Here is a 25757-nt window from a genome sequence, read left to right on the forward strand (position 1 = left end):
GCTTTGTTTTGGGGCTCACTTTGAGAAGTGTTCTGTGATTTGATCTGGATTCTGGGAAGCCATTGTTGAGAGCCCCACCCCGACGGCTTTGAAAAACCCAGATGTTGAAACCCTGATGTTGATTTGATATGGATGTAATGGTTGGACAGTTTGGAAACTGTCTACTTGATCTGTTTCTCTGTCTTGATAATTCTGTCTGTATATTCTGAAGTTCAGAGTGCTGACCTTTTCCCTCTGAACTAGGTAAACGATACATATGTTTGACTGATTAAAGTAAGCTTGTTAACCCATTTTGAGTTGCTTTCCTTTATCAAAGCAGATCCAAGAACCTGTGTTGGCAGCCACCCTAGGAACGCTGGGGTGCTTGCTGATACAGTCTCCTGTCCCATTCACAGCAAAATTCCCAGAAAAAGTAAAATTCCTAGAAAAACTCTTCTTACATTCATTTTCTCACCTTTCATTTCTCAGACCTCTGCAATCTGGTTTCTGACACACCACTCAATTAAAACTATTCTCTCACTACCAATTATATTTAATGGCTAAATATAATGGCCTTTTCTCATTTCTTATCCTGTCTTGCATGACACTGTTAATCAGTCTTCTCCTTGATACTCTCTTCTCTCTAGGTTCTTAGGACATCATTGTCTCTTAGTTCTCCTTTGCTGAATCTTCATCTATACTACTCCCACTATCACCCCAAATTTCTCATGGTCCTTCTCTTTTCTCTCTATATAGCTCTCATCTAGTAATCTTATAAATTCCCAAAGCTTCAATTATCATCTCTATAGATGACTCCAAGAACTATATAGCCAGTCTTATTTCTTTCTCTACAGCTATATTTCCATCCAAATCACCATCTTTCTACTGGACATTTTAAATTTCATGTCCTGTACACATCTCAAACTCAACACACCCCCTTGTTATCTTTTCCCCAAAATCTGGTCCCTATCAAACTTCCTCATTTCTGTTATAGGTACAACCATCCTTCCAGTCACCTAGATGCTAATCTTGCCACCTTGCTCTCACCCCAAATTTCCAATCAGTTGCTGACTCTTACCATCTCTATCCACATCTCTTGAATACATCTTCTCTCCACTCACATAGCTAACCACCCTAAGTTCAAGGCTTTAATCATCTGTGGCCTGAGATTATTATAAAACATTGTAAGTAATCTTCTTACTTTAAGTCTCTCCCCACTCCAATTCAATCCTCCCATAACTGTAAAGGTGATTTTCCTTAAGCACAGCTCTCACTGTTACAGCCCTTCCTCTTACAGTTCTCAAACTTTTTAAGTCTCAGGATCACTTTACACTCAAAATTCTTGAAGACCCCAAAGAGTTTTTATGTGGGTTCTATCTATTGATATTTACCATATTAGAAATGAAAACTGATCTTTATTTTTTTACTAATTTGTTTTAAAGTATGAAAAATAATTTTCCAAAACAAAAAAAAACTAGTGAGAACTGGCTTCTGTTTTCATATTTTTGCAAATGTCTTTGATGTTAAATAGAAGACAACTGGATTTTCCTATCTGCTTTTGCATTCATTCTTTGGGGTAAATTGTTTTTGATGAAGCATATGAAAAAAATCCAATCTCACATATATGTAACTGTAAAAGGAGAGAGTATTTTAATAGCCAAATAAAGTCTTAGTACTATTATCATGGAAATAGTTTTAACTTTGTGGACCCCATGAAAAGATCTTAAGGACTGCTAGGGATCCTCAGCCCACACTTTGAGAATTATTGCCCTATTTCAATAAGCTCCAGTGACTCCCTATTATCTTTAGGATCAAACATAAAATTCTTCTGACATTTAAAAAGCTTTTCAAAACCAGGACCGTTCAAGAATTTATGACAAAACAAGAGAGAAAGAACATTACAAAATGCAAAATGGATAACTTTGATTACATTCAACTGAAAGGGTTTTGTACAAAAAAGTCAATGTAACCAAGATTAGGAGGGAAGCAGAAAATTGGGAAAGAATTTTTACAACCAGTGTCTCTGATAAAGGCCTCATTTCTAAAATATACAGAGAACTGAGTCAAATTTATAAGGCTACAAGTCATTCCCCAATTGATAAATGGTCAAAGAATATGAGTAGGGAGTTTTCGGAGGAAGAAATTAAAGGCATCTATAAGCATATGAAAAAAATGCTCTAAATCACTATTGATTAAAGCAATGCAAATTAAAAAAACTCTGAGGTACCACATCATTCCTGTCAGATTAGCTAAGATGACAAAACAGGAAAATGATAAATGTTGGAGAGGATGTGGAAAAACTGGAACACTAATGCATTGAGGATAGAGTTGTAAACTGATACAACCATTCTGAAGAGCAATTTGGAATTATACCCAAAGGGCCATAAAAAAGTACATACCCTTTGACCCAGCAATACCACATCTAGGGCTGTATCCCAAAGACATCATACAAGTGGGAGGATGATGATACAAAAATTATTTATAGCAGCTCTTTTTGTGATGGCAAAGAACTGGAAATCAAGGGGATCCCCATCAGTTGGGAAGTGGCTAAACAAGTTGTAGAATATGAATGTAACAGAATACTATTGTGCTATAAGAAATGAGGAGCAGATGGACTTCATAGTAACCTGGAGACACTTATATAATAAACTGATGCTGAGTGAGGAGAGAAGGAGAACTTTGTACACAATTACAGACACATCACATCTGTGACTTTGATAGACTGGGCTCCTCTCAGCAATGCAAGGTTATAAGATAATTCCAAAAGACTCATGATGGAAAGGGAGAGCCACATCCAGAGAAAGAACTAGAGTCTGAATGCAAAGTGAAGCAAACTACTTGCTCTCTTTCTTGTGTTTTGTTTTGTTCCTTCTTTCTCACTGTTCACTCCATTGGTTATAATTCTTCTTTACAACGTGACTAATGTTCAATGTGAAGGTATTTGTAGAACCTATATCAGACTGCATATTGCCATGGGGGAAAGAAAAGAGGGGAAAAATTTGGAACTCAAAGAATTGTGGAACTGAATGTTGTAAACTAAAAGTAAATAAATAAATTTAAAACAAAAACAAAAACCAGGACCCTTCCCTACCTTTCCAATCTTCTTACACATTACTATTGTACAATCTGTTATCAAGTCTATTGGCTGTTCTTCACACAAGACATTCTATTTCATCACTGTGACTTGTCTCTCATAGCTGGAATGCATTCCTGGCCTCTTCCTTTAAGACCTGGCTTAACTGTAGTAGAGCTTTCCTGATTTACTGTTAGTGACTTGCTCTCTACCATAACCTTCTATCTTTGTATCTATCTTTCATATACCTATATGTTTATATAATCCCCCCCCCAAAAAAAAACGTTACCTCGTTAAGAGAAGGAATTGTTTCACTTTTCTCCTATCTCTACGGCTTAGCTGCAGGTGCTTAATAAATGCTTGATGATTGATTCAATAGCCCTAGGCTGAACCACACATGCCCCTTCAAATGGTAAATTCAACACTCAATACAAATGCAACTTCGATTAGGTACCAAGTAGGAAATTTTTTTTGTAGACCTAAGATGCTTCCTAGTCCAAATTTACCAGAATCAGCTCATATTACTACGTGAAATATAGACAATCTTCATTTAAATCATTGCAGCTGTTGAATAAACATATCATAAAATGACCATTCATTAAAAAATTTTGCAAATCATGTCAGCCCCTAGTATCACTGTCTTACTACACTTAAGAAGTTTTTGGCAATAAACAAAAAATTTGGTATTTGAAAAAAAGCAAGATGCAAAGTGTTTTACCACAACCACTGGAATAGCAGTTCTAAAATCTTAATTTTTTTTTCTGTTCATCCTTTCCTTTCTCTCCAAAAGGTAGAACATAAACAACCATGTTATTTTTAAAACAGACACCTCATTTGAAAAGAATTACATGATAATTCACTCTCAAATAAAGTACTCTGATTTATGAAATGAAGAACCAAAATATCTCAATCAAATATCCCCCCCAAAACTAGCTCCCATTTAAAAAGATATTTATCTAAACCAACATACCTCTATATAATAGCTCCATATTTGCAGAATTATATATGAACCATTACATGTATACTGTACATCTAACCAGAAAGGAATCTACAATGCATGCTCAAAATCACTACTGACAAAAATACTAGAGTATTTTAAAACACTATAGTAACCAAATGGTTCTGCTTTGCCATCACCTCTACAGTATCACTAACTACACTCTTCAATAATAAAACGAAATAAGTTACCACCTAAAAGACTCCTCCTCATCTGATATCAAATGCAGCACAGAATATAAAAAGACTTACCAGAGATAACTTCCAGGAGCCAAGATTATGGAGTAAGCAGTAAGTCACTGTAACTCTCCCATATTTACCTCCAAACAACCATAATATACCTCCCCAAAGCAAATCCTGGAATAATGGAAGCAACAAAAAGATAAGGAAATTTAGCCCAAGAAAGTTCTTGGAAGATCAGCAAGAAAGGTCTGTCTCACTTGAATAAAAGAGGAACCGCAGTCTAGTATAGGAAACATCCCAGTAAGCTAGCAGCAAGTCCCAGCTCAGCAAATCAGTGGGAAATCCTAAGGTCTAGTGCAACAGAGCAGGCAAACTCCAACATCAGGACCCCCATGTACATCAGTATAGCTAGGGAAATGGGTAGACTCCAGCTCTGAGAACTGCCACATGCTTCAGCATAGCTCTGGGCAAATAGCACCCAGAACACCAAGCATTTCAGTGTAGCCCCAAGGAAACACAGAAACAACCAACAGGTCTCAGCACATGCCAGACACTAGCACTAGGACCCCAGTTCAGCACCAGGTAAGCTGCCAGACCTGTACAGCCTCCAGCAGTGCTAGTTACCTCCAGAACCACCCCCTCAACACAGCACCAGGCCCAAGGGTTCCCCGTGGCCCTGAGGGCAACATCAGTGCAGCATCAGCCAAGGCCTGCAGCCCCTGGCATAAGAAGTCTAAGACAGTGCCCTTTGCACTCCATGAGCAGAGCTCAAATTTAAAAGAAAGGAAGGAGGTCAAAAAAGATGAGCAAAAAATAACCAAAAAAATCTGATCACAGAAAGTTATTATGGCAACAGAAGATCAAGATACAAACTCAGAAGAGGACAACAATGTCAAAACACCTCTGGGCAAAACCCCAAAGAAAAACAAAAAGTAGTCTCAAGCCCAGAAAGAACTCATGGAAGACCTCAAAAAGGAGCTTAAAAATCAGATAAGAGAGGTGGAAAAAAAATTGCATACAGAAATGCGAGTGTTGCAAGAGAATTATGAAAAAAGTCAATAGCTTGGAAAAAGATAAAACTGCTTAAAAAGTAGAATTTGCCAAATGGAAAAGGAGATATAAAAATCCACTGAAGAAAACAACTTCTTAAAAAGTACAATGGCCCAAATGGAAATGGAAGTACAGGAGGAGACAAAATGCTGGAGTAAAAGCAGGAACTTGCGTGAGCTTGCAACCCAACCACCTCCAATACCTGTAAAAAATGACTCTAAACAAATTTTGGAGCGACAGAACCCACAAAATGACAGTGAAACACATCTCCCACTGACCGCAGTCTGGCAGGCCAACAGGAAGGGTCTATTGCACCAGGCTGGGAGCAGAGCGCAGTCCCATGTGGGTCACGCCAGCACAAACTGGCAGCACAGAGCGGCTGGAGAAGACCTTAGGGGACTGACACTGGCACCTGTGGTGGTTTCCAGACTTCTCAACCTATAAACGCCAAAGAAAAAGTAAAAGGTCAGTGGGAAAACTCTGATGGACCTGGGTGAGAGAAGAGTGCAGTCCTGTCCGTGCTCCCAGGGTGGTAGAGGTGGGAGCAGCTGCTTCCAGAGCTCCAAGTCCACAGATGGTAGGGGGATCAAGGAGCTGATCAGAATGCAGATGCATGAATCTCTTTGCTGGCATTGAGGAAGTTTCTCTTGCTTTGCCCTGCTTGGATCTAGGTTGCAGTATTGGGTGGCAGTCTTGGGGTGAGAAGGAGCTTGGGTGTGGCATAGCTTATGGTGGCTGTGGAGAAGGCTTCCTCACAGTTCTGAGGCAGTTGCCTAGAAGAAGCTCTGACAACAGCAGTGCAAAACCCCAGAAATTTGGGACACAGCACTCTCCATTCTGGAAGCAGAGTTCTACCATGGCAAAGAGCTCAAAAATCAAGTAATTGGCTGAGCAAACAGGAAGAGAAATCAGACTATAGAATTGTTCTTTGGTGACAAAGATGATCAAAACATAGAACCAGAAGACGACAACAAAGTCAAAACTGAATCAAAAGCCTCCAAGAAAAATATGAACTGGTCACAGGCCATGGAGGAAATGAAGTACAAAAGCTGAGGAAAACAACTCCTTAAAAGTTAGAATTAGGTAAATAAAAGCTAATGACATCAAGAATCAATCAAAGAAATTCAAAAGAATGAAAAAAAAGAAGAAAATGTTAAATACATCACTGGAAAAAAAGAGGCCTAGAAAACAGAAGTAGAGACAATGTCATAACCAACTGTGAATGTGAATGTGATGAACTCTCCCATAAAATGGAGGCAGACAGCAGAGTGAATCAAAAACCAGAATCCTACAATATGGTGTTTACAAGAAACACACTTGAAGCAGAGAAACACACACACACAGCAAAGGAGCAGAATCTATTATGCAGAAGCAAAAATAGACCTTATTAAATGAGGAAGGACACTACATCTTGCTAAAAGGTACTGCAGGCAATCAAGTAATAGTGCTAAACATATATGCACCAAGTAGTATAGCATCCAAATTCTTAAAGGAAAAGTTAAGTGAGTTACAGGGTCATGACCAAATAAGAGATAGAGGTCATTATGCAAAGTAAATTAGATAATTCTGATAAAATCTAAAAGTTTTTGCACAAACAAAATCAATACAACCATGGTTAGAAGGAATGCAGAATGCTAGGAAACAATCTTTACAGCAAGTGTCTCTGATAAAGGCCTCATTTCTAAAATATATAGAGAACTGAGTCCAATTTGTAAGAATACAAGTCATTCCTCAATTAATAAATGGTCAAATAATATGAACAGGAAGTTTTCAGATGAAGAAATCAAAGCTATCTATAGTCATATGAAGACATACTTTAAATAACTTTTGATTAAGAGAAATCCAAATTAAAACAACTTTGAGGTACCACCTCATGGCTATCAGATTAGCTACTAGGACAAAAAAGGAAAATGATAAATGTTGGAGAGGATATGAGAAAATTGAGACACTAATGCACTGATGGTAGAGTCGTGAACTGATCCAAAAATTATGGAGAGCAATTTGGAACTATGACCAAAGGACAACCAAGTTGTTTACACCCTTTGATCCAACAATACCATTACTAGATCCATATTCCAAAGAGACCATAAAAATTAGAAAAGGACCTACATGTACAAAAATATTTATAGTAGCCCTTTTTGTGGTGGCAAAATATTGGAAACTGAGGGGATGCCCATCAACTGGATCAAACAAGCTGTAGTAAGATGAACAAGGAGATTTCAGAAAAACCTAGAAAGACTTGTATAAACTGCTGTAAAGTAAAATGAGCAGAAACAGGAAAAATTGTACACAGTATCAGCAACATTGTGTGATGATCAACTATGAATAACAACTCTTCTCAGCAACACAACGATCCAAGACAAGTACAAAGGACTCACAAAATGAAATGCTATCCATATCCAGATAAAGAACTGATGAACTCTGAATGCAGATCAAAATACTTTTTCATTTACTTCTTTTTCATGTTTTTTTTTTCCTTTTGATCTGTTTCCTCTTCCAAAACTAATATTGAAATGTGTTTTATATGATAGCACATGTATAACCTATAAAATTGCCTACCATTTTAGGAAGAGGTAAGGGGAGGGAAGGAAAAAACTTGGAACTCAAAGACCTGTAGAAATGAATGCTAGGGGCATCTAGGTGGCACAGTGAATACAGCATCAGCCCTGGAGTCAGGAGGACCTTAGTTCAAATCTGGCCTCAGACACTTGACACACTTACTAGCTGTGTGACCTTGGGTAAGTCACTTAACCCCAAACTGTCTTGCCTTCCCCCCTCCAAAAACAAAAAAGAATGCTAAAAATAATAAAATTTTGAAAAACAAAATAAAAATTGCCTTGACATGCAATTAGGAAAAAAATAAAACACTATTAAAAAATAGACTTCTCAATCAGAGGCATATCCTTTCTATCACATAAGCTGATAAGAAACAATAAGTTTTCATTAAGAACTATTTACAAGAAAAATAAATTCTGTTGTTAGTCTAACATGACAAACTCACTGCTTTGAAAAGTACCCATATGTGTGCTACCTATCTCAGTTTTCTGAACTACACAAATAAATACTTTTAGTTCCTTATAAATGAAGTCTGCTGATTTCATTAATCTGTGAAAAGAATCAAATATTTTCAAGGTGATTGAAATCAAGCAACTATAATGTAGATCAAGCAGGACAAGAATTAATCTTCTTACCTTGGGCAAGTCACTTAACCCCAAATGCCCTGCCTTCCCTCCTCCAAAAAGACAAAAAAAAAAAAAGAATCAATCTTCTTTAACTCTTCCTACCACCACAACATGACATTTACAAGGCCCTCAAACAAACAAACAAAAAAAGGCAAGGATTTGAATGTTGAGGCCCCTATAATGATATTAACACTTCCTTGCAGAGGGAGATTCATCATCAATTCTGTTTTCCAAAACAAGAGCTCTGAAAAATTACCTTGATCCTGGTTGTTCAGGTCAAACTAGGTTCTAAACCAGTCAGAACTAGAAAGTTTCTTGACTGGTACTATCAAGTATCAAATCCCTTGATCTAGTAATGTACCTACTCTGTAGCAATTCCATCTTCCCATTTTTAATCATTCACTGACTCTTCCCTCTTTGTAGAGGAGGAGAGATATCTTCTTTTATCAACTTTATCAACTATTCACTACACATTCTAGTTCTGTGTATCTTTCCTCACTTCTACCTCATCCTCTTCTATCCATAAAATCTCTCTGGAACTTATTCTACTCATTTGTAAAATGAAAGGAACTGATTAACTGACCTCTACAGTCTCTTGTAGTGCTAAAACTAAGATGATCTTCAGAATCTAGTCTGTTACTGAGACTACCTTCAAATCTCTCTATCTTTGTCTCACTAGCACCTTAGCAAAGTATTCTGCCCACGTTTAATAAATGTTTGAATTGGTTTCCATTCTCACTGCTATATTTCTCAATAGCCTCCTGATCAAAGTTTTTATTTCATTCACACTCAACTCTATTTGAAGAAATTCAACCTTTCAACTACATTCTCCTGTTCCTCCATTATGACCATCACATCAAGAAGTTGAAAGGTTCTTTTCTTGAGAGCTCCAACACAAATACTACCAACTATAAACTAAGTTTCTCTGACAAACAGCATCACATATGACAAAGTTTAATACTAATTTGGAGGTATTTAAAATCAATATGTAAGACTCTAAAATCAGCATCTGGAAGAAGCAAAGGCTTTCTCACTGAAAGATCAATCTCAGATTGATAAAGATAATACAGGTAACAGATAAAGATATCCAAGAGATATAACTTAACTTGCCAAAATTTTACATAGGTTTTTCTTTAAACAATCATGTAAAATAGGTAGTACAAGTATTAACCATATTTACATATAAGAAAACTAAAACTCATAAATGTGAAACTTGGCCTTAATGTCAGAAATGAACCCTGAACTGAGGTTTCCTAACATAAAGTCAATAACCTTTCATTTAAGCAGCTACCACCACTATGCTAAAACGTAAAGATGGGGGCAAAAGGGCAAAAAAAACAGTTCTTGCTCTCAAGGTGCTCACATTTTAATGTGAGAAAGACAACATACAAACAATTGCTAACAAAAAATATATAGATATAGATATATATAGATATAGTTAGAAGGAAAGCAATCTCAGTGGGAATTCATTAGCACTAAAGGAGTCCAGGAAAACCTTCTTGCTGAAAGTGAGACTTTTAGCCAAGTCAGAAGGCTGAGAAGAGAAGGGAGAGCATTCCATGCTTGGAGGACAGCTAGAGAAAGTATACAGTGTGAGGAGATGTAATGTCTTATGGGAAGAACATATCAGTGAACCAAAAATCACAAGGGGAGTAGGGAATAAAGTATAAAAAGACTGAAAAGGTAGAAAGGGCCAGGTTATAAAGGGGCTTTAAAAGTCAAAAAGAGAATTTTATATTTGACCCTGGAAGTAATAAAGAGCCACTGGAGTTGGGAAGGAAAAGAGAATGGATATGGTCAGACAAGTCATGGTCAGATTATGTACCAAAATAAGAAATAAATTAGCAAAATATAAAAGATCACATTGAAAACAAATTAGAAGAACAAGGAAGCAATCACCATTCAGATCTACGGACAGGAAAAGAGTACATAACCAAACAAGTGGTACAGAGGACCACAGAAGTTAAAATAGACAATTTTGATTACATGAAAATTTTAAATGTCTGCACATACAATCCAATCCAGCTAAGATCAGAAGGGAAGCAGTAAACTGAGAAAAAAAAAAACTTTGCAGCAAATTTCTCTGATTAAAGTCTCATTTTTAAGATAGGAAGTAACTGATTCCAATTTAAAATAAAAGGCATTCCCAATCGATAAATGGTAAAAAGAAATGAATAAAAAGTTTTCAAAGGAAGAAATTCAAAATATTAACAACGATGTAAAAATATTTAATCATCAATAGAGAAATGAAAATTAAGATAACTCTGAACTTTCATCACATACCTATTTATAAGAATGGGTAAAGAAGACAAAAGAGAAAAATAGTAAATGTGGTAGGGGCTGTGGGAAAGGGAAAAAAACACACTGATGCACTGCTGATAAAACTGTGAATTCATTGAGTCTTTCTAGAAAGCAATCTAGAACTAAATACAAAGTTACTAAACTATGGACTGCTAGGTCCTGCCACTACTATGCCTGTGCACAAAAAAAAAAAGATTAAAGGAATCCATATGTACCAAAATATTTATAGCAGCTTGTTTTATGGTAGCAGAGAACTAGAAATGAAAGGCATGGCCATCAGAAGAATAGTTTTAAAAATTATGGTCTATGAACGAAACAGAATGCTATTGTACTATAAGAAATGAATAAAGAGCATTTCAGAGAAACCTGGAAAGACCTGAAAGAAATGATGCAGAGTGAGAAGAGAAGAACCAGGAGATAAGTTTATACTATAATATGAACAGTATTAAAACAATTCTTTCTTTTTTTTTTTTTGCCTTTTTGGAGGGCAATTGGGGTTAAGTAACTTGCCCCAACGTTACACGGTTAGTTTTTCTGTGTGGGTATTAAGTGTCTAAAGCTGGAACTGAACTCGGGTCCTCCTGACTCCCAGGCTGGTGCTTTACTCACTGCACCATCTAGCCGCCCCCAAAACAAATAATTCTTAAAGACTTGAGAACTCTGATCAATACAATGACCAACCATGATTCCAAAGGATTGATGATACAGAATACTACCTACCCCTTGACAAAAAAGATGATGACCTAAGATGCAGAATGAAACACACAATCTTGGACATGGGTAAAATGGGAATTTTTTTAATTGACTAGGCTGATTTGTTTCAAGGGTTTTTTCTTTCTTCAGGGTAGGAGAGGGGAAGAGAAGAGGGGCAGTATTCTGGAGGTGAGAGGAAAAAAATGACAATTTTTTAAATAAAATTTAATTTAAAAAATAATATACTGAATTTACCTTGAGGAAATTGCAAAGCTTCTTTAAATAACCCTAAATTTCTCCCCTGGTTTTGTTTGGGACATGAAATACAACAATTTCTTAAGAACTGAAAATGATTATCACAAAGAAAGCACTGAAGAGGTACATGGTGGGTACGAACAGGATGCAATATAAAACCAAAGAGAAGAATAGACATATCAGCAGGGAAAGGCTAGGAAGATAAGACAGGTGGCCCATAAAGCAAGGGCAAGAGAGAATAAGTGGACAGCTCAAATGTGTCACTGGTATCCTCAAAGAATGAGGAGAAAGAGAAAAAATCCTCCAACACACTGGTTATACCTCTTGTGTTAATGTTATGAAAGAACTTCAACAAGAATCTCTGGCACTAATAATGGGTTACAAACTATTGTTGGAAGGTATATACAAAGTGATGAGACCACAAATACATTTGAGTATTTGAGAAAGAGATATCATATCTATCTACAAATATTTTAAGAATGAAGCCTGGAGGTTTATGTAATGGATATTACAAAAGTATATAAATAGGAATCACTTTATACAATTAATAGGCTTTTTAAAAACCAGAATGTTTGCATATTCTATGGATACAGACAAAAATACAATTGTGCCCCCCAAAAATTCATAGTTGAAATAAGGTCTATTATACTCAATATCTAAGCTAAAAAGCACACCCTAGATTTAGAGGTAGTTACAGGGGGCACCGGATAAAGCACTGAACTTGAGAGTCAGGAAAATCTTAGTTCAAATACAGTCTCAGACACTTACTAGCTACATGACCAGTCACTTCACCTCTGTTTGAAATAAAATCTACAAAAATATAAATGGAAAGAACAAGAAAAGGATCAAAACCGAATTCTATAAAATTATAATGGCCAAGTTTGGTTGAAAAGAACAGACAGGAAACGGTACTCTCCCCTTCTATGTGAATGTGGGGGGCCTATGGATTTGCAATAATACACAATTATGTTGGACTTTTTTTTTTGATGTATTGGTAATTTTGCTGAACTATTGGCATTTTCTTTGGGTGTTTTTTTATTCTTTGTTATATAGAACATCCTTTTGGGAAAAGGAAATGATACACTAGGACATAAAGGTGACATATAAAGTAAAATATACTATTATAAGTTTATTTTTAAAAATAAAATGGGGGCAAGACACTAAAAGGAATACTGGTGAATAAAACTGAAATTAAGTACCATAAATATCACTATGTAATTTCTGCACAAAACAATTAAAAAAGCAAAACAGGTTAAAATAGCACTTTTGTCAGAAGGAATTACATTGAAGCAGGAAAACAATTAAAGTTAATGCATTTCTTATATACTTATAAATAAATAGCAAGCTGTACATAATGGTAATTCAAAGATTCATGTACAATCCTTTTTTTTTGTTTTACTGTGTACTCCTAAGTGTTCATTTTAGTTGATATTAAGGTAAAAAAAATGCTTAAAAATTTTTAAAAGATTACTTCTGTGGCAAAGCAATACCTTACATAGTGTATAGAGCACTTGTACAGTGCTTTACAATTTAAAAGGTATTTTCATTTCCTTATCTCATTTGAGCTTTAAAAGAACCCTGTGAAGTTAAGGCAAGTATTATTTTTAAAATGAACAAACTCATAAGTATTTAGTAGTTTGACCAAGAACATATGACAAGAAATGAGAAAGCCAAGATGGACACATAGATACACACCCACACCCACATATTGGTAGTCTTCTGATTCTATGCCCAGGATTTTTTTCACTCTGTAACATACTATCTCTGAAATTTTTGAGGTCTTTATCTACTAAAAACTGCTGTGATCTTCTAATTCTGAAGGTTTTATGGGAGGATTCCTTAGGGGGGAAAAAATTTCATGTATTCAAGTAATAAGAAAAAAAAGAGGCAAGTAATAAAAGTCTAAAGCCTTGTGGTTCTGCACTATTATTACCAAAGACAGAAAAACATAACTAGTTTAGGTGTTAGTCCAGTAACCTCTGACCTGGACTGCTCAACTAAATCATTGAAATACACTAAAGACAGATTTCAAGACAAAGATGAACAAGGACACAATGCATTGTTGCTGGATTGGTATAGTCATTCAGGAAAGCAATTTAAAACTATAACCAGAAAGTAACTAAATTAAATATACCCTACTTGACTTACCACCACTAGGTTATTGTTGTTCAGACATTTCAGTTATGTCTGACTTTGTGACACCATTTGGGGTTCTCTTGCCATTTCCTTCGTCAGCTCATTTTACAGATGAGAAATTGAAGCAAACAGGGTTGAATGACTCGCCCCAGGTCACAGAACTAGTAAGTATCTGAGATCATATTTGAAAATCAGGAAGATGAGGCTTCCTGACTTCAGACCTGACACTCTATCCACTGTACTACCTGGCTGTTCTATCACTACTAAGAATATATACCCCCAAAGAAGGAAAATGGAAAGGGATGCATATACATAAAAATAGTTATAGCAGCTTTTTTTGTAATGGCAAAGAACTAGCAACTAATGGAGAGCCCTTCTTTTGGGGAAAGGTTAAACAAATAATGGTATATGAATGTTATAGAATACTATTAAAATATAAAATAAAAAATGACAAAAGGAAGAATTTCAGAAAAAAAATGAGAAGACTTGTATAAATTAATGCAGAGAAAAATGAACAAGGACAGGGCTGCTAAAAAGAAATAAAAAGACAAGAGGGTCACTGAAACACTTTTTTAAAAAAGCAAAGTAGGGGTGGCTAGGTGGTACAGTAAAAAGAGCACCAGCCCTGGAGTCAGGAGGACCCGCATTCAAATCCGGCCTCAGACACTTAACACAAAAAAAGCTAGCCATGTGACCTTGGGCAAGTCAACCCCAATTGCCCTCCAAAAAGCAAAAAATTAAAAAAAAAATTTTTTTTTAAAATCAAAGTAAAATACAGAAGTAAGACCCAAAGAAATCACTGACAAGCAACTCTTAAAAGTTACATGGTGAATTTATGATACAACTGAAAAGAAAGGCAAGTTAAACACATCAGCTTCAGCTTCATGTATAATTTCTTTTCTACTATGTATATGGAAATGTATGTTTTATTTGATGTTTTTAAAGTTCAGATTTTTTTATTAAAAAAAAATTTTTTGGAGGTCCCTTCTTACTTTACTAATACACTCTATTATGCACTAAACTGCATACTCTTTGACCCAGAGACAGGCATTGAAGAAAGACATTTCCCCAAAGAGTTCAAAAAGAAACAAAAAGAACCCATAAGTACAAAAATATTTATAGCAGTTCTTTTTGTAGTAGCAAAAACCTGGAAACCAAGAAAAACACCCACATATCTGGGGAATAACACAGTAAATTACATTATCTCAAGTTAGTTGTCAAAGCGATCTCAAAAAGAGTGTACATCTGGCCATGTCATTCCCCCCTATTCAATAAACCCTAGTGGTTCCCTATCACCTCCAGGATCAAATATGTAACACTGTTTAGAAGCCCTGCATACTACATTACTATCACCTTTATATCAAGGTTAGTTCCATGCTTCTTGTTGTTCACCCATTTTCAAAGCATTCCATACTTGGATCCTTTCTTTAAGAAAAGAAAGGTAAAAGTTCTGTCAATTCACAGTATTTAAAAAGGAAAAGGATCAGATTTTGAGGCTAGGTGGCAGAATATCCAAACAATAAAAAATCTAAAACTTGTAGTCATTGCATCAATGAGCTCTGACTAAAAATTAGTTTCACAATGACAGTGCTAGACACACTGCAGGTGCTTAGCAAATGTTTGTTGACTGACTTTAAGTACCTAAACCAAACCAAAACCACAAAGGTAATATCTTCTGCTACAGTAAACAATTACACTGTTCTTCATACAGGTTCTAAGCCATTTGCAAACTTCAGGAGGCACTACATGTGGTAGACTATGTAAGGAGGCTAGATATTTTGGAGTATAAACCCCAAGTCCTATTCACTACTGTAGTTACTCTTTCAATTTTCCATGCAATTGATGGTTCTTACTTTGACTTGTAATAAAGGAATCTGGGACCTTTGGTCTCTTGAAAAGCCCTTCTATTCCTCCATATAATAAAAAAAAATAAAAATAGATTTAAACACTGGAACAGTGTGCTACGCAGGGAATATTTCAACATAAGTTATCTGGAATTAAATTTCTGCTGTGGGGCTGACAGTTCAAAACTGCTTGGCCTCTTGAACACAATGTTCAAAGCAACAGATGGGTTCTCTATTCTTCAGGATTATTAAGTGAAAGGTCATACAGAAAAACAAAATAATATCTAATTTTTTAAAAATAAACAATCTCAAGCTATAATTAACCTGCCATTTTACTTTTTACTTGTGTTCCTCTTTTCATTTCTTTAGGTGTTGATCATTCTTTTAAACCACGATGCTAGAGTTTACATTCTTGTCTATTACTAGACGTAGTCTTAAGCAGCAGTTCACCTGGTATGTGAAATTTAGATTATGGATTAAATTTGGGAACATCAAGGATTCTTATATTTTTAAATGTTCATTCTCACATAACTAAATTTTCTTTAAAAAATAAAATGTCTTCTCCCCCCCCCTTCCTGCTTTGCAGAGTTATTTCCTAATAGTCCTCCTTAAACAAAATACAACAACACAATTATCAAGCTAAAGAATATATTTATCACCACCCCAGTTTACTGAGAGGTTATGTTTTACCATTATTCCTCTAAAGTCATAATGTAGCATAACTGCATTGTTCAGTGTTCTGATGCCTCTCAGTGTTGTTTCTTGTACATTATTGTGGCAGTTTAACTTACAGATTCTTGCTTCCTCTGCTCTTCATCAGTTCTTTCACATAGCTAATTGCAAGGTATCAGATGTGTCTACTCAATTAAAAATTTAAAGTTTAAATGGAAAGCTAATTGGATGATAAAGTCATTTTCAGGCTCACAAAAATGGTTTACTAATAAGTAAAACTTTATGGCTGAATAAGAAACAGTTGGCAGCTTAGCCTCATTCAACAGGTAACTTTTTTGAACAAAAGATGTCAGGTCATACGCCCATTGTAGCCCCACTGTTCATTAACATTATCATCATTTTAGTACTTTATCTTCTTTGGAACCTCAAAGATATATTGAAGTAGTAATAATGAACCTTCTGGTAATCATGTTAAAATAATCAAGTCATAAGAAGCACATGGGTTTCTGCATTTTCTAGGAAAAAAATCAAAAGATTCTTTGGCACACAACAAATAACTGCTTATTGATGAATCACTCTTTTGACTCTAATTTGTTGAATAATTTGTACTTTATATTTTTATTAAATTTAAGTCATTGCATTTCATTATCTTTCTCCTTTTAGAAGAAACGAGAAAAGTTCAATAGTGGCAGAAAAATATTCTATATAGGATGGCCCAAAAGTCTTTAGAGCCTAAAATTTAACTAAAACTTTTTGGAGTATCCTGTGTTTTATCTGGCTTAAGCTTGAAATGAACATGGAATTTTATTAACTAAACTCTTACATTCTGTCTCTTGGCTTCTAAATTATACCTAGGCTTTTCCTAGCAAGGTTATGCAAAAAATATTTTCTTATAATTGATTTGATCTGAAAAAGCTATGACTTTGCTTTGTTATTTAGTCATTTTCAGTCCTATCTGACTCTGTGACCCTATTTGGGGGGAGTGGTTTGGCATTTCCTTCTCCAGCTCATTTTACAGAAGAGGAACTGCGGCAAAAAGGATTAAGTTAACTTGCCCAAAGTCACAGAGCCAGCGAGTGACTGAGGTCACATCTGAACTCAGGAAGATAAGGGCCTGTTGCAGCAAGCATCCCAGCATCCCCAGGGTGGCTGCCAACACAGGTTCTTAGATCTGCTTTTCTAAAGGAAAGCAACCCAAAATGGGTTAACAATCTTGCCTTAATCAATCAAATATATCATTTACCTTTTTCAGGGGAAAAAGTCAGCACCCTGAACTTCAGAGTATACAGACAGAAGTTACAAGAAAACATAAAAACATATTAAGCAGACAGGCCTCCAACTGTCTTGACCATTACATCCCTACCTAGTCAGTTACCAGAAAGGGAAGCCTCATCATCTGGGTTTTCAAAGCAGAGGATGGGGGGGGGGGACCCCTCTCAATAGCTGCCCAGAGTCTCCTCTGGCCAAATCACACAACGCTTCTCAAAGTGAGCCCCAAAACAACATCTCACATCAAGGTTTATATAGCCTTCTCCAGGCTCAGAGAATGTAACAACCCTCTTGACCCACTACCCAATCACAAAGTATCTCCTGAAAAACAAGCCTCTCACCACAGGCTCCAGGTGTACTTAACCTAGGGGCAGGGAAGATCTTAAAAATTTACATTCCTATAACAGGGCCTGGCACTCTATCCACTGGACCACCTAGACTTTACTAGCATAAAGACAACCAAAGTTCTAGGATATTTTATAAGGCACTGTCTAATCCACTTTGTAATATAGCTGAAGAAAAGAGCCAGCAACATCAAAGTGATGAAACTCTTATAAAACTAGCAGTACAGTAAATATAAAGATACAACACTGCAAAAATATGAACAGTGGGAAAGTTCTATTGATGATCTCCTGAGATCTGAATCCATGAATCTTCAGCTTCTGAACATATACTTTCTCAAATTATAAAGCAAGGTTCAGTCAAATAGGTGGGTTTACTGTAGGCAAAGCACTATATACTGTGTCTCTTGAAAATGTGCTATTGATTATAAAAAGCAAGATAAATCCTAGATGACAAAATATCTCATTCAGATTCACTCTATTTTCTAGTTCATTCAAAGAACAAGATGACTCTCCAAGACAGTAAGTAAAGTACTTGTAAACAAGTCTCTCATTTAGTGATCAACTAAGGTTAAATATAGGAAGATTAGAAAAGATACAAATATGCAACGGTGCATCATAAATGAAAAGAACATACTATCTTGAAACTTATAAACAAAAATACAAATAATTACAGATGTAGATATACATGTTTTCATGAAGCTTTTGTAATATTTTTCCCTCACCTGTAAAACAGGGATAATAATGATAGTATCTACCTCATATAAAATATGTAAAACATTTTATAAGCCTTAAAGCTCCATATAAATGCCAGCTGCTATTTTACATATTCTTATCCCTTTGGGAAGAACATATTCCTGAAATGCTTTACTTAAGGGGTCTATCACTATATTTCAAAATATATAATAAAAGTGGTAATCAAAACTGTATGATACCATTTTTTAAAAACTAAAAAGTAGATCAGAAAAACAGATTAAATAGATAGCAACAGAAATAACTATACAGTTATTTATTATATTTATATATAAATATATTTAATAATATATAATATATAAAAATATAATATATATTTATTATACAGCCTATTATTCAATAACACAAAGAACACAGACAAATGAGAAGTATGAGAATTTTTCAAAAAGACTAGAAAGCAATGCAATAGAAAACAGACTTGAAATTTCCTGCCAAGAAGGCATCCTGAACAGGAAACAGGTCTTCAAATTCTCACATACCTACTCCAGCAAAACCCTGAAGTTCATGCTAGCCTGAATAATGATCAAGAAATCCAATGAAAAAATAAAGTAAGTGATATCTTCCATTCCAAAACTGCATAAGGTCAACCAGGACTCTTCTCAGCAAAGCAATGTTATGAGACAATTTCAAAAGACTCATGAAGGAGATGTCTACATTCAGAGAAAGAACTGGAAAGAACAGAGTTTCAATGCAGACTGAAGCAAACTACCTGCTCTCTTTTTTTCTCGTTTAGTTTTGTTTCCTCTTTCCCATTGCTCATTCCATCAGTTACAATCCGACTAATTGCAGATCCTATACTTGACTGCATGCCACCATAGGGGGGGGAGAAGAGAGGGAGAAGGAGAGGGAGAAAATTTGAAATCAAGGGATTGTGGAACTGAATCTTGTAAACCAAAAGTAAACAAACAAATTAATAAAGACCAAAAAAAAAAAAACCACAAAACGAAAAAACAAGTCAGCCAAGACACTAGTAATCTCCAAAAACCTGTCTATAAACAACAGAAGATTCATCTGAGAAAAGACTCAAGAAGATAAAACAATTCAAGGTGGGAACAATTTAAGACCCTAGGACCAGCATTGTGTCACAAAGGCCTGGGCTCAGGGGCTTTACAAGGTCTAAACAGTCCAAAGATACCTGAGAGGACCCTGAAGATTCAACACTCTCAAAACTCAAAAATGGAGGAGAGTGGGAGGGGAGAAACTGGTAGTTGGCACAGAAATCCAGGTGAGCCCCTTGAAAATACAAAGCAGGGCCCATCACCCAACCAAAAAGTATAGCAGAGAACAGAACCTAGTCGCCCCTATAAAGCCTAAAGCTTGAAAAATCAGTAAGTCAAAGAAGACCATGACCAGCAATAAAAATTACTGGGGCAGGGGCACCCTTGCACACAGAGCCAAGATGCCATAGAAAAGGCAGAGACTCACCTGAGTTCTCCACCAGACCCCTCCAAACAACTTTAAACAATGAACCCAAGTAAATTCTGAAGTGGCAGAATACAGAAAAGGGGAGAGTGAAACAATTTTCCAGCCCAAGACAATTTAGAAGATCAGCAAGAAAGGGCAGTTGCAGTGGGGTAAGAATGTAGTGTAGTCCACTGCAAACCCTGCCCCAACAAGCCAGAAGTCAGCCTTGGGGGCAACAGAATTGGGGGCAACTAATCAGTGACAGAAATGGCAGTTTCTGGACCTCTCAGCCCAAAGAAAGTAAGGGGATGGGACAACTGGTCAGAAAAAGATTATAGGGTCCCTTTGCTGGCAAGAGGAAAGGATTCCATTGCATAGCCCATACTTGGATCCGGGTCACAGTCTTGGGTCTCTGTCCTCGGATGACGAGGAGCACTAGCACACCAGTGCTTGTGGCCACAGGGGAACATTGACCCTAGTCATAGTTCCAGGGTAGGAAAGAGTGCTTGTGGACACTCCGAGACTAGAGCACAGGTCAGAAGAGTAGTAAACATAGCTCTCACTAGATCATACCACCTTGGAAGAACTAGAAACTTACAGGTCCCCACTTATGCAGCTGACACAAAAAAATCTGAAGCTTGGGACAGTGGCCCCTCCACTCTGAAGCAGATCCCCACTTTAACACAGAATTAAAAGTCAAGAAATAAACCGGAAAATGAGCAAAAAGCAGAAAAAGATCATGACTACAGAAAGTTACTATGGTGACAAGGAAGATCAAAATACTAACTCAGAAGAAAATAAAGTCAAAACTACTATATTCGAAGCCTCAAAGAAAAATATAACTCGGTCTCAGGTCATGGAAGAGTTAAAAAAGGATTTTAAAAATCAAGTGAGAGAGGTGGAAGAAACTCTGGGAAGAGAAATGTGTGATGCAAGAAAAACATGAAAAAAAAATCAACAGCTTGGTGAAAGAGACACAAAAAAATTACTGAAGAAAATAATACCTTAAAAAACAGAATAGGGTGAATAGTAAAAGAGGCACAAAAATCCAATGAAGAGAAGAATGCCTTGAAAAAGTAAACTGGCCAAATGGGAAGGGACATACAAAAATTCACAGAAAGGAACTCCTTAAAAAGCAAAATTGGCCAAATGGAAAGAGGTACAAAATTCCAGTGAAGAAAAAAACTCATTAAGAAGTAGAACTGGTCAAATGGAAAAAGAATCACAAAAGAAAATAATTCCTTAAAAATTAGAATTGGGCAAGTGGAAATGAATGACATTGAGACAGTAAGAAACAATAAAATTAAATTAAATTAAAAGTATTAGAAAATGTGAAATATCTCACTGAAAAAAACAACTGACATGGAAAATAGATCAAGAGAGATAATTTTAAAATTACTGGACTATTTGAAAGCCATGATTAAAAAAAGAGACTAGACATCATCTTTTAAGAAACTATTAAGGAAAATTTCCTTGATATTCTATAACCAGAGGGTAAAATAGAAATTGAAAGAATGTATCGATCATCTGCTGGAAGAGATTCCAAAATGAAAATTCCTAGGAATATTATAGCCAAATTCCAGTGCTCCCAGGTCAAGGAGAAAAAGACTGAAAACAGGCAAAAAGAAACAATTCACATATCATGGAGCCACAGTTAGGATAACAAAAGATTCAGCAGTTTCTATGTTAAAGGATTAGGGGGTTTGGAATATGATATTACAGTGGGCAAAAGAGCTAGGATTACAACCAAGAATCACCCACCCGAAATAAATGAATATAAGCCTTAGAGGGAAAAAATTCAAAGAAATTCAATGAAACGCAAGACTTTCAAACATTCCTGATGAAAAGACCAGAGCTGAATAAAAATTTTTATTTTCAAATACAAGAATCAAGAGAAGTATAAAAAAGTAAACAGGAAAGAGAAATCATAAGGGATTCAATAAGGTTAAACCGCTTACATTCCTACATGGGAAAATGATACTTATAACTCCTAAAAACTTTCACATTTATCAGGGCAATCAGAAGGAGTATACATAAATAGAGGGCCTGGGTATGAATGAGTTGAATATGACAGGGATGATTATCTAAAAAGTAAAACTAAGAGTTTAGAAGGAGGAACACACTGAGAGAAAGGGAAATGGAGAGGTACAATGGGGTAGTTTATTTGACATAAAAGAGGTGCAAAAGAACTTTTACAGGAGAGGAAAAGATGAAGGAAGTAGGGGGAGCACACGAACCTTACTCTCATCAGAAGTAGCTCAAAGAGCTACTCAGTTGAGTATAGGAATCTATCTTACTCTACAGCTAAGTAGAAGGGGAGGAGGATAAGAGAAAGGGGAAAGGGGGCTGACAGAAGTAAGGAGGACTGGGGGAAGGAAAAGTCAGAAACAAAACACTTTTGAGCATGCAGAGGGTGAAAGGAGAGAAAGTAGAATAAACAGGAAATAGGATGGAGAGAAATACATAGTAATCATATCTTTGGGAAAAAAATTTGATACCAAGTTTCTCTGATAAAGACCTCATTTTTCAAATATGTAGCAAAAGGAGCTGAGTTTACAGGAATAAGAGCCATTCCTCAACTGATAAATGGTCAAAGGTGATAACATGCACTTTTCAGACAAAGTAATCAAAGCTATCTATATCATTCTAAATCACTACTGATCATAGAAATTCAAATTAAAACATCTCTGAGCTACCACCCCACACCTATCAGATTGGCTGTTATGACAGAAAAAGAATGACAAATGTTGGAGGGGATATGGGAAAACTGAGCCACACTCTTGGTCAAGTTGTAAACTGATTCGACCATTCTGAAGAGCAATTTGGATGTCTGCTCAAAGGGCTATAAGACCATGCATATCCTCTGACCAAGTAATATCACTACCAGGTCTGTATCCCAAAGAGATAAAAAACAAAAAGAAAAAGGACCTACATGTACAGAAACATTGTTACCTATATTTGTACCTGTATGTATGTACAAAAATGTTGATAGAAGTTCTTGTCATGGTGGCAAAGAATTGGAAATTGAGCAGATGTCCAAATTTAAGTTATCTGATATCAAAAACAGCTGACCCAGAAAACAGACAGAAATATGATTTTAAAATAATCTCATTCCCTGAAAATAGGAAAAGAAAAAAAAAGTCTGGATGACATATTCAAGACATGATAAATGAAAACTGCCCAAATTTATTAGACCCAGAAAGTGTAATAAAAGAAAAAAAAATGAACAAATTACCTAGTGAAAAGAACCACCAAAAGTCCCAGGAATGTCATAGCCAAAATCCAAAGTACATAGGTTAAATTCAGTCACCTAGAAAGAAGTTTTAGAAGGTTTTAGAGGCACATGGATGGTAAAATGGATAGAGTGCTAGATCTGGAATAAAAACATCGATCAAATTCAGTCTCAGACACTTACCAGGTGTGACTTGGGCAAGTAAATTTTTGTCTGTCTCAGTTTCCCCATTTGTAAAATAGGGGCAATAATAGCACCTATTTTCCAGCATTCTGATTAGTCTCAAATGGGATATTTGTGAAGTGCTTCACAAACCTCAGAGCATTTCTATAAATGCAAACTTATGATGATGATAATGATAGTGTATGATAAAAATATTATCACTATTCCCACAAGACCTGGCAGTTTCTATTCAACACCAGAGATCTCAGAAAACAATACCAAGAAAATAAAAATAGACTTAAACCAAGAATAACCTAGACTAGACTAGAAAAACTGAGTATAATCCTATGGGGGGAAAAGGAACCTTTAATGGAAGAGAACTTTCAAGTATTTTCTGACAAAAAGCAAGAGTTGGATAAGAATTCTGAAAAAAAATGAAGAAAACCTAAAAAGGTAAATTTATTTGAGCAATCGAAGGGGGCTGTATATTGATGCAGTGCTAACATTCTAATACAGAGAGAAGAAATAAGAGTTTCTTTATAACTTTAATATCAGGTACTAAGGAATTAGAAAAGAAAAACAGAGGTCCTAACACTGGGATAGTTCTGTTTTGAGAGTTTTAAGAGAAAGAAGAGGGAAAATAAAAGGAAGGATATAATAAGTGTACAAAAGAGGAAGAAGGGAGTGGAATTTGCTACTTGTTATCTGTTTTGCACAACAAAAACATACAAAGATGAAGTGCTTAGAAGAGTGAGCAGAAAATAAATATCACTCATATGAAATAGACAAAGGAAGGCTGAAGACGTACACATACACACAGAATTCGTGGAGAAATACAACAAAAAACAGGGAAACAAAACGAGATAAGGGAAGGGATGGAGTGTTAAAGAGGAAGAAATTACCAAGAAGGGGAAGAGTAACAAGTAAAACAAACATCTTGATGTTAAAGGTATGAAAAGAGGGGGGAAAAAAAGAATCTGAATCTAAAGGTGTACCTCAGGACTCCTTCTTAGACAACTGGGAAAATGGCTGAACAAATTATGGTATATGAATGTAATGGAGTATTACTGCAACATAAAGCAATGATTTAAGAGATGAGTTCAAGAAATATTGAATAGTATGAACTGTTCAAGTGAAGTGAACAGAAGCAGAATAATTTGTACAAGGACAATAACACTGTAAAGAAAAGCAATTTTTAAAGACCTAAGAACTTTGATCAATGCAACGACCTACAGAGAATGTCTACAGAGAACTTATGATGAAACATGCGATCCACTTCCTGATAGAGAGGTGATAAATACAAGAAGGAAAAACATTTTAGACTTTGATACTTTGTGGATTTCTTTTCCTTAGCCATATTTATTTGTTATAAAGGTGGCTGTTTTTTTCTTTCTCTTTGGGTAGTGAAAAAAATGGGAAGAAGGAGAGGTTAGCAAGTATGATGAAGAAAGCTACTGTAATATTTTAAATGAATAGAAGAAAACTGAATTACAAATTACAAATTAAGTTCAGAAGAAAGCACAGACAAGGACAGTTTTGAAAATAAGGTATAGAATTTTATTTCACACATATATACACACACATATATGTCTGTGCATACATACACACATACATATTTTTAAAGGCAAGCACTCTAAAATGGAAATGCATGATTTAATATAAAATCCATTTTTTGAGTACTGCTGTATATATAGAAATGGTCTCTATTTGTGGTATTTAAGTTTGGAATTTTTTTTGGGGGGGGGGGGAGTTTAAGGCAAGTCAATTGGGTTAAGTCACTTGCCCAAGTTCACACAGCTAGTAAGTGTCAAGTATCTAGGGCTGGATTTGAACTTGGGTCCTCCTGACTCCAAGGTGGATGCTCTATTCACTGCACCACCTAGCTGCCCCTAAGTTGAGAATTTTTTTAAATTATATTAAAAAAGGTTTGGACCAGCATCATATATCAAATGTACCACAATAAATTCCAAAAGGATATGTAATGCAAATAAAGATCATAAAAAATTAGAAGTAAAATGAAAGATCCTATCTTGCAACTGTGTGTCAAAGGAAAAAATTTATAATCAATCCGTCAACAAGCATTTAAGACAAATGACAGATTATAAAACAAAATATTTCAAAGGATCAGTCAACAAACATTTATTAAGTGCCTGACTAAGTACCAGGTGTTATGGCAATCGCTGGGGATACAAAGAAAAGTACAAAGGAGTTTACAAGAGTTTACAAGTACAA

The 25757-nt window shown here is 35.7% G+C and overlaps 1 protein-coding gene across 5 annotated transcripts in view; it reads right to left on the minus strand.

Annotated features, from left to right (window-relative positions):
• Positions 1-25757, minus strand: part of ASH1L (ASH1 like histone lysine methyltransferase) — a 268283-nt gene that overhangs the window by 222580 nt on the left and 19946 nt on the right. The window contains exons 2-3 of one of the 5 annotated variants that reach the window (XM_069078223.1): positions 23367-23441; positions 23096-23246 (exon numbers count right to left, since the gene is read on the minus strand). The exons of 2 other annotated variants lie outside the window; for them this stretch is intronic. The gene's annotated coding sequence lies outside the window, so the exon portion shown is untranslated. Of the gene's footprint in view, positions 1-5559; positions 5726-23095; positions 23247-23366; positions 23442-25757 lie in introns of those variants that run through there. 2 more of the 5 variants (XM_069078222.1, XM_069078225.1) reach the window with 2 other exon arrangements.

This window comes from Petaurus breviceps, unplaced genomic scaffold (genome assembly GCF_028583685.1).
Source record: "Petaurus breviceps papuanus isolate PSGF00001 unplaced genomic scaffold, PetGlider_PUasm1.0 91023, whole genome shotgun sequence".
In the NCBI taxonomy this organism is placed as follows: domain Eukaryota; kingdom Metazoa; phylum Chordata; class Mammalia; order Diprotodontia; family Petauridae; genus Petaurus; species Petaurus breviceps.